The sequence below is a fragment of the Lepisosteus oculatus genome, chromosome 14 (assembly GCF_040954835.1).
Source record: "Lepisosteus oculatus isolate fLepOcu1 chromosome 14, fLepOcu1.hap2, whole genome shotgun sequence".
In the NCBI taxonomy this organism is placed as follows: Eukaryota; Metazoa; Chordata; class Actinopteri; order Semionotiformes; family Lepisosteidae; genus Lepisosteus; species Lepisosteus oculatus.
In genome coordinates, this window is record NC_090709.1 from 25,325,051 (window position 1) to 25,338,893 (window position 13,843).

At 50.3% G+C, this 13,843-nt stretch overlaps 1 non-coding gene across 1 annotated transcript; it reads left to right on the forward strand.

Moving 5' to 3' along the window:
* The first annotated feature begins 13,421 nt into the window (after positions 1-13,421).
* Positions 13,422-13,540, forward strand: LOC138217738 (5S ribosomal RNA). The gene has a single exon (XR_011181435.1). It is a non-coding gene; the product is annotated as a 5S ribosomal RNA (ribosomal RNA).
* The last annotated feature ends 303 nt before the right edge of the window (positions 13,541-13,843 follow it).

Sequence of the window (13,843 nt, forward strand, 5' to 3'; positions counted from 1 at the left end):
CAATTAGCCCAAAAGCCTGTCTTTGGACCCGGAGAACACAGGGAGAACATGCAGACTCCACACAGACAGCCCCCCCCCCCCCCCGGGTCCAGACCCGAGCCCGGAGCCCCCCCGCGCTGAACCCCTCCGTACAGACGGCCGCACACAGCTCCGTTGTTCCCGATTCCCGAGGTGATCTGTTAAAAGAAGCCGGTGTGTTGCCTCCAGGTGACATTTCCTACTGGAGTCAGGACAGGAGGCTCTTCTGTACACAGAAGGGGGTGGGGAACAAGCCGCCCAGCCCTGTGGTTGAAGCCGATACCCCGGCTTCTCTCCAGACACAGCTGGGTGAGCTCCTCCAGTCAGTACAGGGGGCTCTACTGTACACAGAGGGTGGTGGGGGTGTGGAACAACTCCTTTGTTCGGGGCCTTGGGGCATTCTTGTTGTGAAAGGCGCTATATAAAAAAAACTGAATTGAAATTGAATCTTACAGGTTTGGGTTTTTCGGAGATCTTGTCAGAGATCTTGTCTGACGTGCCATTTCAAAAACGTAACGACACTCCTCACGTCCGAGCGCCGCCGGTCTGTGACGTAACGTATGCTTACACAACCATGACGGTTTCATCATGGACAGCACGAAAGCCCGAAAAGTGGTTGACGTTTTAATTTGGCGATGGATCCCAGTTTTTTTTTTATTTTGGAGGCCAAAGAGGACAAAAAAGGAAACGTCTGGAGGTGGATCGATGGTCATCTCTGCGGTTGTTCTGATGTTCTGGAAAAAACAAAAAAAAAAAAAACGGCTCGCTTGCCCGGTCGTGTAGTGTTTCCACACCCCACGCAAATCAACTTCTCTTCGCCCCCGGGGGCTCGTCGCCCGCCGCACCCCTCTCACGTGATAGGGGCTTCCCCCGGCTGTGACGTACTTACCCTACCCCCTTTTCCGCCAACGTCATACCGAAGGTCGCGCTTCGGGCCGCGGCGATGTTGACGGACTGTCTTGTAGCATGAGAAGGGTTTAAATTTTGACTTAAGGAGTTGGCCATCGTTATATTTCGCGAGGTATCATACGGGGGGAAAAAGAACATTTATATTTATCAACCTACTAGTAATACTGGGTGGATGTCACGTTCCCCAAAGTTCAGTGCCTCTCTCTAATAAAGTAGAAACGCAACATTAAACTCTGTTCGAAACGGGAGAAATCACCAGGACACTATACAACTGACGTCCGGAAAAGAAAAAAAGAACTCCTATTCCCATTTGTAATGACCCCGTCGTGTTTTTCCCGGTGTGCGCTTATCTTTCGGAGACCGTTTCTCTCTGGTGTTGTTTTGCTGTTGGAATAAATGCCGAGGTGACCCTTCTGTGTGGAGTCTGCGTGTTCTCTCCAGCGGGTCGTTTCCTCCACTGCATGGGCTGGTCGAACCGGGGTCTCCCAATCGTCACAGAAGTGTGTGTCGTTTTGGGTGGTGGTGGGGGGGTGCATCGGGGATACTGCGCCCCGAGGGGGTGACCTCTCACCTTACTCCGGACGAAGGGAGAAGACCTGTACCTTCACGAGTCCGGGTTGTGAAAACTTCTTCTGGCAGTTCAAAACGTTTCGAAGGGACTACAGCGCTACCCTGTTTTCCATTTGTATCGTGTATTATTAGACAGTCATAAGTATCTGTACTGATCACAGAGTCCCCCTCTCACTGCCAGGACTGAAGACCAGTGCAGCACGAATAATAATAATAATTAATAAGTCTGGACTCTCCACTCAGAGCTCCTCCCAGGTCAGGGGGATCCCCTCCAGTCCCCCCAGTGTGCAGCCCCTACCTGGATGATGCTCCAGTCCGCTCAGCACACAGCAGCTCTCAATGGGGAGGAGAGCAGAGGGATGGAGCCAGTTCAGAGAGGGGGGTGATAAGGAGGCCATGATGGGTCAAGACCAGGGGGGGAATCAGGCCAGGACACTGGGGTAACACCCCTACTCTTCTCCAGAAACACCCCAGGATTGTTAACGAGCACAGAGAGTCAGGACCTCGGTTTTACGTCTCATCCGAAGGACGGCGCCTGTTTACAGTCCAGTGTCCCCCGTCACTATACTGGGGCATCAGGACCCACACAGACCACAGGGTGAGAGCGCCCCCTGCTGGCCCCACTCACACCTCTCCCAGCAGCAACTTTGGGGGGGGGGGGGGAGGGAAAAAACCAAAAGTTGAACAGATTTTTTTAAAAAATTTTTTACTGATGCTTAACAAAAGAACAAAAATTACAAGCTTCAGTCCAGACTGGGGTCTGGGGTCCCTCAGCTTCAGTCCAGTCCAGAATGGGGCCCCTCAGCTTCAGTCCAGTCTAGTCTGGGGCCCCTCAGCTCCAGTCTAACCTGGTGTCCCTCAGCTCCAGTGCAGTCCAGACTGGGGTCCCTCAGCTTCGGTCCAGCACAGACTGGGGTCCCTCAGCTTCAGTCCAGACTGGGGTCCCTCAGCTTCGGTCCAGCACAGACTGGGGTCCCTCAGCTTCAGTCCAGTCTGGTGTCCCTCAGCTTCGGTCCAGCACAGTCTGGTGTCCCTCAGCTTCGGCCCAGCACAGACTGGGGTCCCTCAGCTTCGGTCCAGCACAGTCTGGGGTCCCTCAGCTTCAGTCCAGACTGGGGTCCCTCAGCTTCGGTCCAGCACAGTCTGGGGTCCCTCAGCTCCAGTCCAGTCCAGTCTGGGGCCCCTCAGCTCCAGTCCAGTCCAGTCTGGTGTCTCTCAGCTCCGGTGCAGTCCAGTCTGGTGTCTCTCAGCTCCGGTCCAGTCCAGTCTGGTGTCCCTAGGCTCCAGTCCAGTCCAGTCTGGTGTCCCTCAGCACCTGTCCAGTCCAGTCTGGGGCCCCTCAGCTTCAGTGCAGTCCAGTCTGGCGTCCCTCAGCTCCAGTCCAGTCCAGTCTAGTCCAGTCCAGATCTAAGCTGGCACAGAACCAGGAAAGGAACCTGGAAAGAATATTGTTATTGCAGGTGTGAGGGACACAGACTCAGACGTCACCATGACATCAAACAGCAAGAGGAGACTCCTCCTTGAATCACAGACACGACCGGGCGGCGCCCCCCTGTCTGCTCACCTGCACCTCCTCTTCCTCTTCTTGTCCTTCCTGGCAGCCTGCTCCTCCTCTCCCTCGCTCTTCCTCTCCTGACCCACGGTCTCCGCCGCCTCCATCGGCTCGTCCTGATCATCTGTCTCCACCGACACGCAGCTCAGGGAGTTTAAAAAGACGCACCAGCGATTCTGCAGCAGAGACAGGAGAGTCACGTTAAGAGTCGGACTGGACACTCCAGGACATGAACACTGCACTGAGAGAGAGAGAGGGGTTCATACAGACACATGACTGGACACTCCAGTACATGAACACTGCACTGAGAGAGAGAGGGGTTCATACAGACACACTGACTGGACACTCCAGTACATGAACACTGCACTGAGAGAGAGGGGGGTTCATACAGATACACTGACTGGACACTGACTGGACACTGGACAGGAGTAAAGAGAGGATCAGAGCATTACCCTCCTTATTTTTCTTCTGTCTCACAGGAGGTGGTGATTGGACCTCCTCCAGCTGGAGTCTGAGGAGGGAGAGAGGGGGCAGGAGAGGGACAGCACAGGAAGAGAAAGAGAGAGACAGGTGAGTCAAGTGTCCCAAGAGTACAGAGACTCTGCTGAAATCACACTCGCAGTGAGTGACACTGACACTAACCAGCCTCAGGACAGCACTGCTAGAGCACCACAACCCAGACTCAACCACATCACAGCACAGATTAAACAGCAATATCTCACACACTGGGACACACACACACAAACACAACATAAACTGGAATGCTACAGAACCTTAAACAGACAATACACACTAGCTGAATATTTGACCAAAATTAAAAATAACAAACAGAAACAGACCCTGACGAAGTACAGGCTCAGTGACCACAACCTGGCCATAGAAACTGGGCGACACAGGCAGACCTGGCTGCCCAGAGAGGACAGGCTGTGCTCCCACTGCCAGCGGGGAGAAATAGAGACAGAGGTGCACTTCCTACTGCACTGTGACAGATACTCTGGGATTAGAGAAACATTCTTCCCGAAATTCAGAAATCTAATCCCAGAGTTCCCACACCTGCCAGAATCACAACGGGTCCCAATCCTACTGGGAGAGGGAGGAGGGAACTCAGTTGATCTGGGAGTCCAGTATGTGATCTCCTGTCACAGCCTGAGGAACAGTGAGTCTGTCTCCCAATAATGCTCCAGCCGCCTACAGTATATGTCAATATTTTATAATATGTCTTTGTTGTAAATGTCTGTAACATGTCTGCTTTACGCAGAGAGTGGCGGGGGTTGGATGTCAAGGCCTGACGATACCGCATTACGCAGAGAGTGGAGGGGTGGGATGTCAGGGCCTGACGATACCGCTTTATGCAGAGAATGGAGGTGTGGGTGTCAGGGCCATACGACACTTCTTTATTCAGAGAGTGGAGGGGGTGGGATGTCAGGGCTAGATGACACTGCTTTACACAGAGAGTGGAGAGGTGGGTGTCAAGGCCATACGACAGTGCTTTACACAGAGAGTGGTGGGGGTGTGATGTCAGGGCCATATGACACTGCTTTACACAGAGAGTGGCGGGGGTGGGATATCAGGCCCTGACAACACAGCTTAACGCAGAGTGTTTAGGGGTGGGTGTCAGGGTTATACGGCAGTGCTTTACGCAGAGAGTGGTGGGGGTGTGATGTCAGGGCCATACGACAGTGCTTTTCACAGAGAGTGGCGGGGGAGGGATGTCAGGGCTTGACAACACTGCTTTATGTAGAGAGTGGAGGGGAGGGCTTCAGGGCCATAAGACACTGCTTTATGAAGAGAGTGGAGGGATTGGTGTCAGGGCCATATGACACTACTTTACACAGAGAGTGGCGGGAGTGGGCTGTCAGGCCCTGACGATACTACTTTACGTAGAGAGTGGCGGGGGTGGGATGTCAGGGCCTGACGACACTGCTTTATTCAAAGAGTGGAGGGCTGGGTGTCAGGGCTATACGACAGTGCTTTCCGCAGAGAGTGGTGGGGGTGTGATGTCAGGACCATACGACACTTATTTACGCAGAGAGTGGCAGGGGTGGGATGTCAGGGCCTGAAGATACTGCTTTTCGCAGAGAGCGGAGGAGGTGGGATTCGACCTCTCAGTGGGGCCAGCAGGGGGCACTCACCCTGCGGTCTGTGAGGGTCTTAATGCCCCAGTGTAGTGACGGGGGACACGATCTGGCCCACCAGCGACGAGCAGGTTACCAGATCTAGACAAAGGGGGCGACTCTTAGTCGTATGAGCTTAGTCACACATCGCAGCGATTAAAAAAACAAAACAAACATATTATGTCTGTTACTAACGACTTTTTTTTCCTACATTGAAAGTCTCTTTCCCGGGTGATTTTCTAGCGCGACTGGGGCTCTTCATTTCTCCTCGGTGTTTCATCACGGGCGGATTTGAAACAGACCACAGAAGGTGGTCACACACTATATTATTATTGAGAGACAGGCTCACTGTCTGTACCTCAGGCTGGGACAGGAGATCCCACACTGTATTATTATTATTGAGAGACAGGCTTACTCTCTGTTCCTCAAGCTGAGACAGGACATCACATACTGTATTATTATTGATTGACAGGCTCACTGTTCCTCAGGCTGGGACAGGAGATCACACACTGTATTATTATTATTGAGAGACAAGCTCACTGTCTGTTCCTCAGGCTGGGACAGAGGATCACACACTGTATTATTATTATTTAGAGACAGGCTCACTGTCTGTTCCTCAGAGTTGGACAGGAGATCCCACACTGAATTATTATTATAGAGAGACAGGCTCACTGTATGTTCCCCAGGCTGGGTCAGGAGCTCACACAGTATTATTATAATTATTGAGAGACAGTCTCACTGTCTGTTCCTCAGTCTGGGACAGGAGATCACACACTGTATTATTATTATTGAGAGACAGGCTCACTATCTGTTCCCCAGGCTGGGACAGGAGATAACACTGTATTATTATTGAGAGACAAACTCACTGTCTGTTCCCCAGGCTGGGACAGGAGATCCCACACTGTATTATTATAATTATTTAGAGACAGACTCACTGTCTTTTCCTCTGTCTGGGACAGATGGTCACACACTGTATTATTATTATTGAGAGACAGGCTCACTATCTGTTCCCCAGGCTGGGACAGGAGATAACACTGTATTATTATTGAGAGACAAACTCACTGTCTGTTCCCCAGGCTGGGACAGGAGATCCCACACTGTATTATTATAATTATTTAGAGACAGACTCACTGTCTTTTCCTCTGTCTGGGACAGATGGTCACACACTGTATTATTATTGAGACAGGCTCACTGTCTGTTCCTCAATCTGGGACAGTAGATCACATTGTATTATTATTATTAATATTATTGAGAGTCTGGCACACTGTTCCCCAGGCTGGGACAGGAGATCCCACACTGTATTATTATTATTTTGAGACAGGCTCACTGTTTGTTCCTCAGGCTGGGACAGGAGATCACACACTGTATTATAATTATTGAGAGAAAGGCTCACTGTCTGTTCATCAGACTGGGACAGGAGATCCCACACTGAATTATTATTATTGAGAGACAGGCTTACTCTCTGTTCCTCAGGTGGAGACAGGACATCACATACTGTATTATTATTGTTTGACAGGCTTATTGTTCCTCAGGCTGGGACAGGAGATCAGACACTGTATTATTATTATAGTGAGACAGGCTCACTGTATATTCCCCAGGCTGGGACAGGAGGTCATACATTATATTATTATTATAGAGAGACAGGCTCACTGTATGTTCCACAAGCTGAGACAGGAACTCACACTGTATTATTATTATTATTATTATTATTATTATTATTATTATTATTAAAAGACAGACTCACTGTCTTTTCCTCAGTCTGGGACAGTTGGTCACATACTGTATTATTATTATTGAGAGACAGGCTCACTGTTCCTCAGGCTGGGACAGGAGATCACAAACTGTATTATTATTATAGAGAGACCTGCTCTTTCCTGACTGTTCCTAAGGCTGGGACAGCAGATCATAATCTGCTTTATTATTATTGAGAGACTGGCTTACTCCTGTCTGTTCCTCAGGTTGGGAAAGGAGATCACACACTGTATTATTATTATTGAGAGACGGGCTCACTGTCTGTTCCTCTGACTGGGGCAGGAAATGACACACTGTATAATTAGTATTGAGAGACAGGCTCAGTGTTCCCCAGGCTGAGACAGGAGATCACACACTGTATTATTAGTATTGAGAGACAGCCTCAGTGTTCCCCAGGCTTGGACAGGAGATCACACACTGTATTATTATTATTGAGATACAGACTCACTGTCTGTTCCTCCTGCTGGGACTGGAGATCACACACTGTTCTATTATTACTGAGGGACATGCTCACTGTTTGTTCTTCAGACTGGGACAGGACATTCCACACTAGGTTATCATTATTGAGAGACAGGCTCGCTGTCTGTTCCTCAGGCTAGTACAGGAGATCACGCAGTGTATTATTATTATTTAGATACAGGCTCACTGTGTGTTCCTCAGCTGGGACAGTAGATCACACTGTATTATAATTATTGAGAGGCTGACTCACTGTTTCCCAGGCTGGGACAGGAGATCACACACTGTATTATTATTGAGAGACAGGCTCACTGTCTGTTCTTCTGGCTGGGGCAGGGAATCACACACTGTATTATTAGTATTATTAAGAGACAGGCTCGCTGTCTGCTCCACAGGCTGGGACAGGATATCACACACTGTTGTAGTGTTCTCTCACGAGGCACCAGTTCTGTAGGGGTTTGGGCATTTACTGGGACAATTATTTTTGTGGCAGTAAATCACAAAATTGATTATTTTAATGGTCTTAGAATCCAACCATGCGACATAACTCAAACAATGCACACACAGGTACTAATACACGAGGATACATTTGTTAATATATAGAATATGCATGCAAACCTAACAGATCTTATCGTATGGGTTATCAGAATACAAAAGATATAAATTCATTCAGTTACAAAGAGTTACACATATCAAGAGGACATAAGTTCAGTATATCATTCATTTAGACCATTTCGTAATTGAACTTGTTTACAACTTCTACATGAGATACTCAAAACAAGTACAGAACCCTTAGGAATTAAATTGATATCAACTGGTTGGGAGCAGTAATGCAATAAGGTTGAATACTCACTGCCGGGGGATCCCTTTTCTCACCGTTTCCGTAGTGCAGCAGTTATCACGTTCGCCTTACACGCAGAAAAATCCCCGATTCGAAACCGGACGGGAACAGCCTCTTTTTGCACGCTCCTGTACTTCACAGAGGTCTTGAGCGACTGGTCATTTGTTCCCAATGTATTTCCGGTGCCTTCATGCACTCTTGTACCAAACGCACGTTCCTTCTGTACGTGGAGCCGATCATTTGCAATTGGGCTGTGCTGACAGACCAGGACGAGCTCTGTCGGCTCAAAAGCAGCGCAGGACCTGCAAGAACAACAGAAAGATTAGCATCCAGCGGGGGCCTCTTAGTGAGCCCAAGATCTCATCAAGAATCGGCTCCAGCAACAGGGCTGGGTGCATTGTTCCATTCTCCGCCCACTCTCGGTGTAAACAAGTCCCTCCTGGTCTCTGCTTGAAATGCACTTTCCTGCGTTTGCTTTGGTGTAACTGGCTTCTCCTGCATGGGCGAATGTGAAGAAGATCCTTAGTAAGTCAATGAAGAAAACCGAGAAGAGCTCGGAGTGGCCTCTGTCGTTCATCAACCATCCAGTCAAGCAGTACTCCTCTGTAAAGCGCCGTTCGTTCACATCGATTGGCTTTTTTTTACCTTCATTCGTGCAAGTAGTAAAAGCAGACGCCCCTTTAGGGAGCCTGTCAGCACCCGGAGTTTTCCCCTTCTGTAAGCTCTCCATAGCCTCTCAGCTCTTCTACTGTCAAATCCCCCTCAAGTACTTCCCTATCTTCTTCACTCAAAACGTTTTCTAGCTTTGAGGTAAAAAAATGAATTTCTTCATCCTTTACCTCTGTAGAGCTGTACAGTCTTGAGTAGAAGTGTCACGCCCTCTGCAGCCAGAGGGCGGTCCTTCTCTGTCCTGTCCCTAGTTTCTGGTCTGCTGTCCTTTCTGTCCCTCTCTTTCCCTTGGGTTATATATTTCCGGGTCTTGCACTCTGTCCTCGCTCAGCACTGACGTTCGGATGTCCTGAGACCCGCCTAGCACCAGGGCGCCCCATGTCCGCTCCCTGAGGGCACAGGTATCTATACGGCATTCCTGAACTCTTTGCACTAATGAGCCCGGGCCTTTTTCCCGTCTCGCCGCTACGCATATGGGTCTTTTTCTGCCCTCCTGCTCCCCACGGTTAGTCCCTTTGGACGTCCGTGACAAGAAGGCCTCGATGCAGGAGAGGATAGCACTCAGCTCTGTACTCTCTCTTCCCTCCTCATCAACTACACTTTCCATGACAGACTTGGAGCCTACCACTTTCCTGAAAAAGAAGCGAGTACACTTTTCATTTTCTTCCAAGAACTGCACTCTGCTTCTTAACAGCATTCCTCGACTGCTTTCTTCGGCTATGCTCCGGATGTCCTTTTTTAAAAGGGTGATATCTTCAAGCACATCGAAGCCACTGTGCAGCATCGTGTAGAGATGCTGCAGCTGCCTCTGTTTCCTGGAGTTTCCAGAGGCCTGGGCCAAAGACAGTCCCGCCCTGGAGTTCCACCCTACACCCTAAAGCCTGATGATCTGAGAAGAAGACAGGCTGAAGAGTGACCCCAACAACTTTCACTCTCTCTGAGACAAAGCAATAGTCAATTCTGGAGCTGCTATTCCTCCCTGACCATGTATATCCTGCTGTTGTGGGATATATACATCTATATGTGTCTGAGAGTTTAAAGTCTTGAACTAAGTTTTGCAGGGCCAGTGAGCTGGAATCCAATTTTATCGGAGAGCTAGACTGCCTATCTGTGTGCTCTAAGATACAATTAAAATCCCCTCCCACTATCACGTCTGTGCTACATAACAATAGGGGGGAGAGTGCCTTGAGTAGCTCCACCCTTCCTCCCACATCAGTAGGGCAATACACATTGATTAGCCGCAGGTTAACGGTCCCCCATTCCACATCCACACACAGCAACCTGCCATCTATGACCCTCTGAATACTTTTCAATTTGAAAGCCCATCCTTTGAAAAGAATGGCCACGCCAGAGGCTCTGTTGTTATTGTCCCCTGACCAAACAGATGGCCCTTTATCCCACCTATCTTCAAAGCTTTTATACCTCTCTTGATAGGCTAAAGCACACTCCTGCAACATCAACACATCTCCCTCTCTCTGCTGGAGGTAATCAAAGACAGACTGGCATTTAATTCTGTCATTGATACCTCTGGTGTTAAGAGAAATTATGTTTAGAGCCATATTACATAAGAAAGTGAAACCAGTCTTTACAAAACACATTTCTCTTCTGTCTCACCTGTTCCCTTCTTCTTTTTCTTTTTCTTCTTACCAATTTCCTGCCAGCCATCCTCTGAATGAGCCTTCATCAGGGTGGCAGCAGTAAAAGCGTTCACGGAGTCCATTTCAAGGAATGGGGTAGAGAGAGGGGTGGAGGGGTTCCAGCTGTCCCCATCGCCATGCTCTCCTTCCTCCTCGCTCGGGGAGAAAACAGAGTCATTTTTCCTTTTCTCAAGTCCAGCTCCTGGGAGCACTGAGGGGAAAGGGGTGCAGCCGATGCACCAGTTTCCTCTTCCCCCTCACCCACCAGCTGCTGCAGATCCTCCGTGATGGACTGGATGGAGGAGAGGAGGACATCTGTAGCCCTTGCAGAGTCTGAGAAAAGCAGCTCCGCTGAATCCTGGGTATCCTCGCTGGACCCGCTCCACCGGGGGGTCCCACACTGGCCCTCGTTCTGAGGAGCAGGAGTGGGGGAGGGGTCCTCGCTGTTCTCGGGGGTTTTCAAACCCTCGTGCTTGTCTGGTGCAGTCTGCGGTTGTGGGGGCATAGTGGATTTCTCTTCCACCGGCCCCGGAGCCACAGCAGGACTGATCCTGGCTGGAGGCTGAGAGTCTTTGTCCAACAAGGGTTCTTTGTTTGACTTGTTTGCTTTGGCTTTTCGGGCCGGTTTGGCTGAAACAAGCACTGGTTCATCCTTTCTCATTTTGAGTTTATTGGTGTAGCCGTGAGGGCAGTTCTTAAAAACGTGTCCTTCCGAGCCACATCAATTGCACTTTGGCAGCATTGAACAGTCAGAGGCTAAATGTTCCTGTTTGCCACAGGTCTTGCAGCATTTCACAGTGCAGGATGATGCCAGGTGTCCCACAGCACCACAGCGCCGACACACCTTTGGTTGTCCCACATAAAAAACATAGCCATTGCAGGCGCCCAGCCGGATTGTAGAGGGCAGGTGCCTTAAGCCTCCATTTACATTGTCCGGTAGCAAGCGAACCTCGAATTTCCTTGCTCCTGTTTTTATACCGTCAACATCTCTAACCTCAGTTCCATGGTGGACGGTGCAGTACTGGTTAAGCCAGGTGTGAATGTCCTCCGTCTTTGCCAGTTCCCAGAACATAATAACATGCACCGTTTTCCTCTCTCTCTGTGTCAGAGGCTGCAAGTTGATCTTCTCAAGGGCAGGAACTTTCCCTCTTTTTGCCTCAAACACATCCACACATTGTTCAAACAGAGAATAGGTAGCAAAAACAACCTCAAATGCTTTCTGACCTGGGAGAGCGAAGATGAAATCCAAGTGCCGAGGTTCAAAGCCAAGTTCCTTCTGCAACACTTTTCTGCTGAACTGCATACGGTCCATGAAGAGGTCATCCAAAAGCTCAAAACGCACAGCATTCTTGCGGGATCCAAAGGTTGCCATTTCGAAAACTGAAAAACAAACACTGCTTCCACAAAACAAGAAAACAATCCAACTACTCCACCTACAGGCTGATCAAGGTATCACCCCTGCCAGGTAAGTATGAGCTGTACAAGCCCCTGCAAGCGGCCCGCACCCACAGCACAAAGCGCGCAGCCTAGGCCTGCTCCTCACCCCGCACACCACCGCCTCCTGCTGGGCCCACTCTTTCGCACACTCACACGCCACACTAACACTCAAAAGGGTGGGCAAAATGAGAAAACGAGCGCGCCGTTTCCTACACATCTGCAGACCTCCTCGAATGTCTGGCGCTGGGCATGCCCCGCTCTCCTCCACCTTATCTTATCGCGTGTGACCACCGACAATGGCCACAATGCAGGGGAATGGCACCTGTAAAGTGTTAATTGGGGCACAGGAACAGCCCGTCTCGTCTCGGGGGCCGGCTTCAAAGACAATACAGCAAACACAGCGGGGCGGGGGAATTCAGGTACATTCAGCTCCGGCGGGAATGAGTCATTTGTCGGTCTTTTCAAGTGCTGGGAGCCGAGTAATCCTTCGCTTGTATCGTTTCTCCCCGGTGACTAGATCTCACCCTGCGACTCTCGACTGGGCTCACCCACGGCAGCCCAGCAGGTGTGAGCCTAGCCGGCACCCGGATGGGAGATTCCCCCCGGAAAAGCTCAGGTTGCTGCTGCTCCTGCAAGAGGTGTGACTGGGACCAGTAGGGAGCGCTCACCCTGCGGTCTGTGTGGCTTTCTTATGCCCCAGCATCCTGATGGCGACACTCTGCTGCACAAACAGGCGCCGTCCTTCGGGGGAGGCATAAAACCGAGGTCCCGACCCTCCTTGGCCATTAAGAAATCCCAGGGCGTCTCTCAAAAAGAGACTCCGGGGGTGTCTCTCTGGTGTTAATGTTCCCCTTTACCAATGAGTCGGGGTCTCCTCCTAATCCCCGTCTCATATGTAACAATCAATGACGAGGCGCCCCTGTCCCGCGATATTGTATTTGTCTCCTGGCCGCTGGCTGGCGCCGTGAGATTTAGTACTCGCGCAAGAGACCGGGGGCAGAGCGCGAACGCGGTTCCCCGCCCCCCACAAAGTGTGCGCTCCAGGTTCCCTCTCGGGGCTCTGCAACACAGCGGAAAGGCAGCGAGAAGGAGCCTCTTGCTCTGACGCCGCAAGGCCACAACAGGGCGGAGGCACCGCGAGCCCGGCCGACGTGTTGGACTGGTGCGCTTTATGTGCTGAAATAAACACGCGACAGCCCAGAAATGTTTTCAGAGTGCTGTGCACTGGACGTTTTTGTCTTGTGAAGACTTGCCTTGTGCTCCTCCGTGCAGTTTGTTTGTTCTCCTCCAGTGCGGGACAAGCCAACACAAGGGAGCACATTCGCCAACATCCAGGTACGCAATGCGATTTGGAAAGAGGCTCCTTTCCAAAGAGTTGCTCACGAACGATCCTTCAGTCCCGCTCGGGGGACACAGAGCCCCAGCCACACATAGCTTCAAGTAGCTAGTTAGGCGCCATGGCTTTCGCTTGTGGCCACACCACCCTGAAAGTGCCCAATCTCGTCTGATCTTGGAAGCTAAGCAGGGTTGGGCCTGGTTAGTACTTGGATGGGAGACCGCCTGGGAATACCAGGTGCTGTAAGCTCTTAAGCGCAGGAGGCGCCCTATCCCCGCTCGCTCGCTCATTCCCCTGTTCACACGTGCAGTGCGGCACATCATCAAGACTGCATACCACACCTTCATTGTGATTACAGATATAGCTTATTTAAAATGTGAAATTAGAGGAAAAAACTAAACAAAACATGGGAAATAAAAAGAATGTAAAATCTAAAATTTTCAGATGTTGTGATGAAGCTTTTGACTCATGAATAGCACCCCCCTATCCCAGTGTATTACCTGTAGTGTTATCTTCAGAAACTCATTACAAAATAAAGAAAGGGGCCACAGC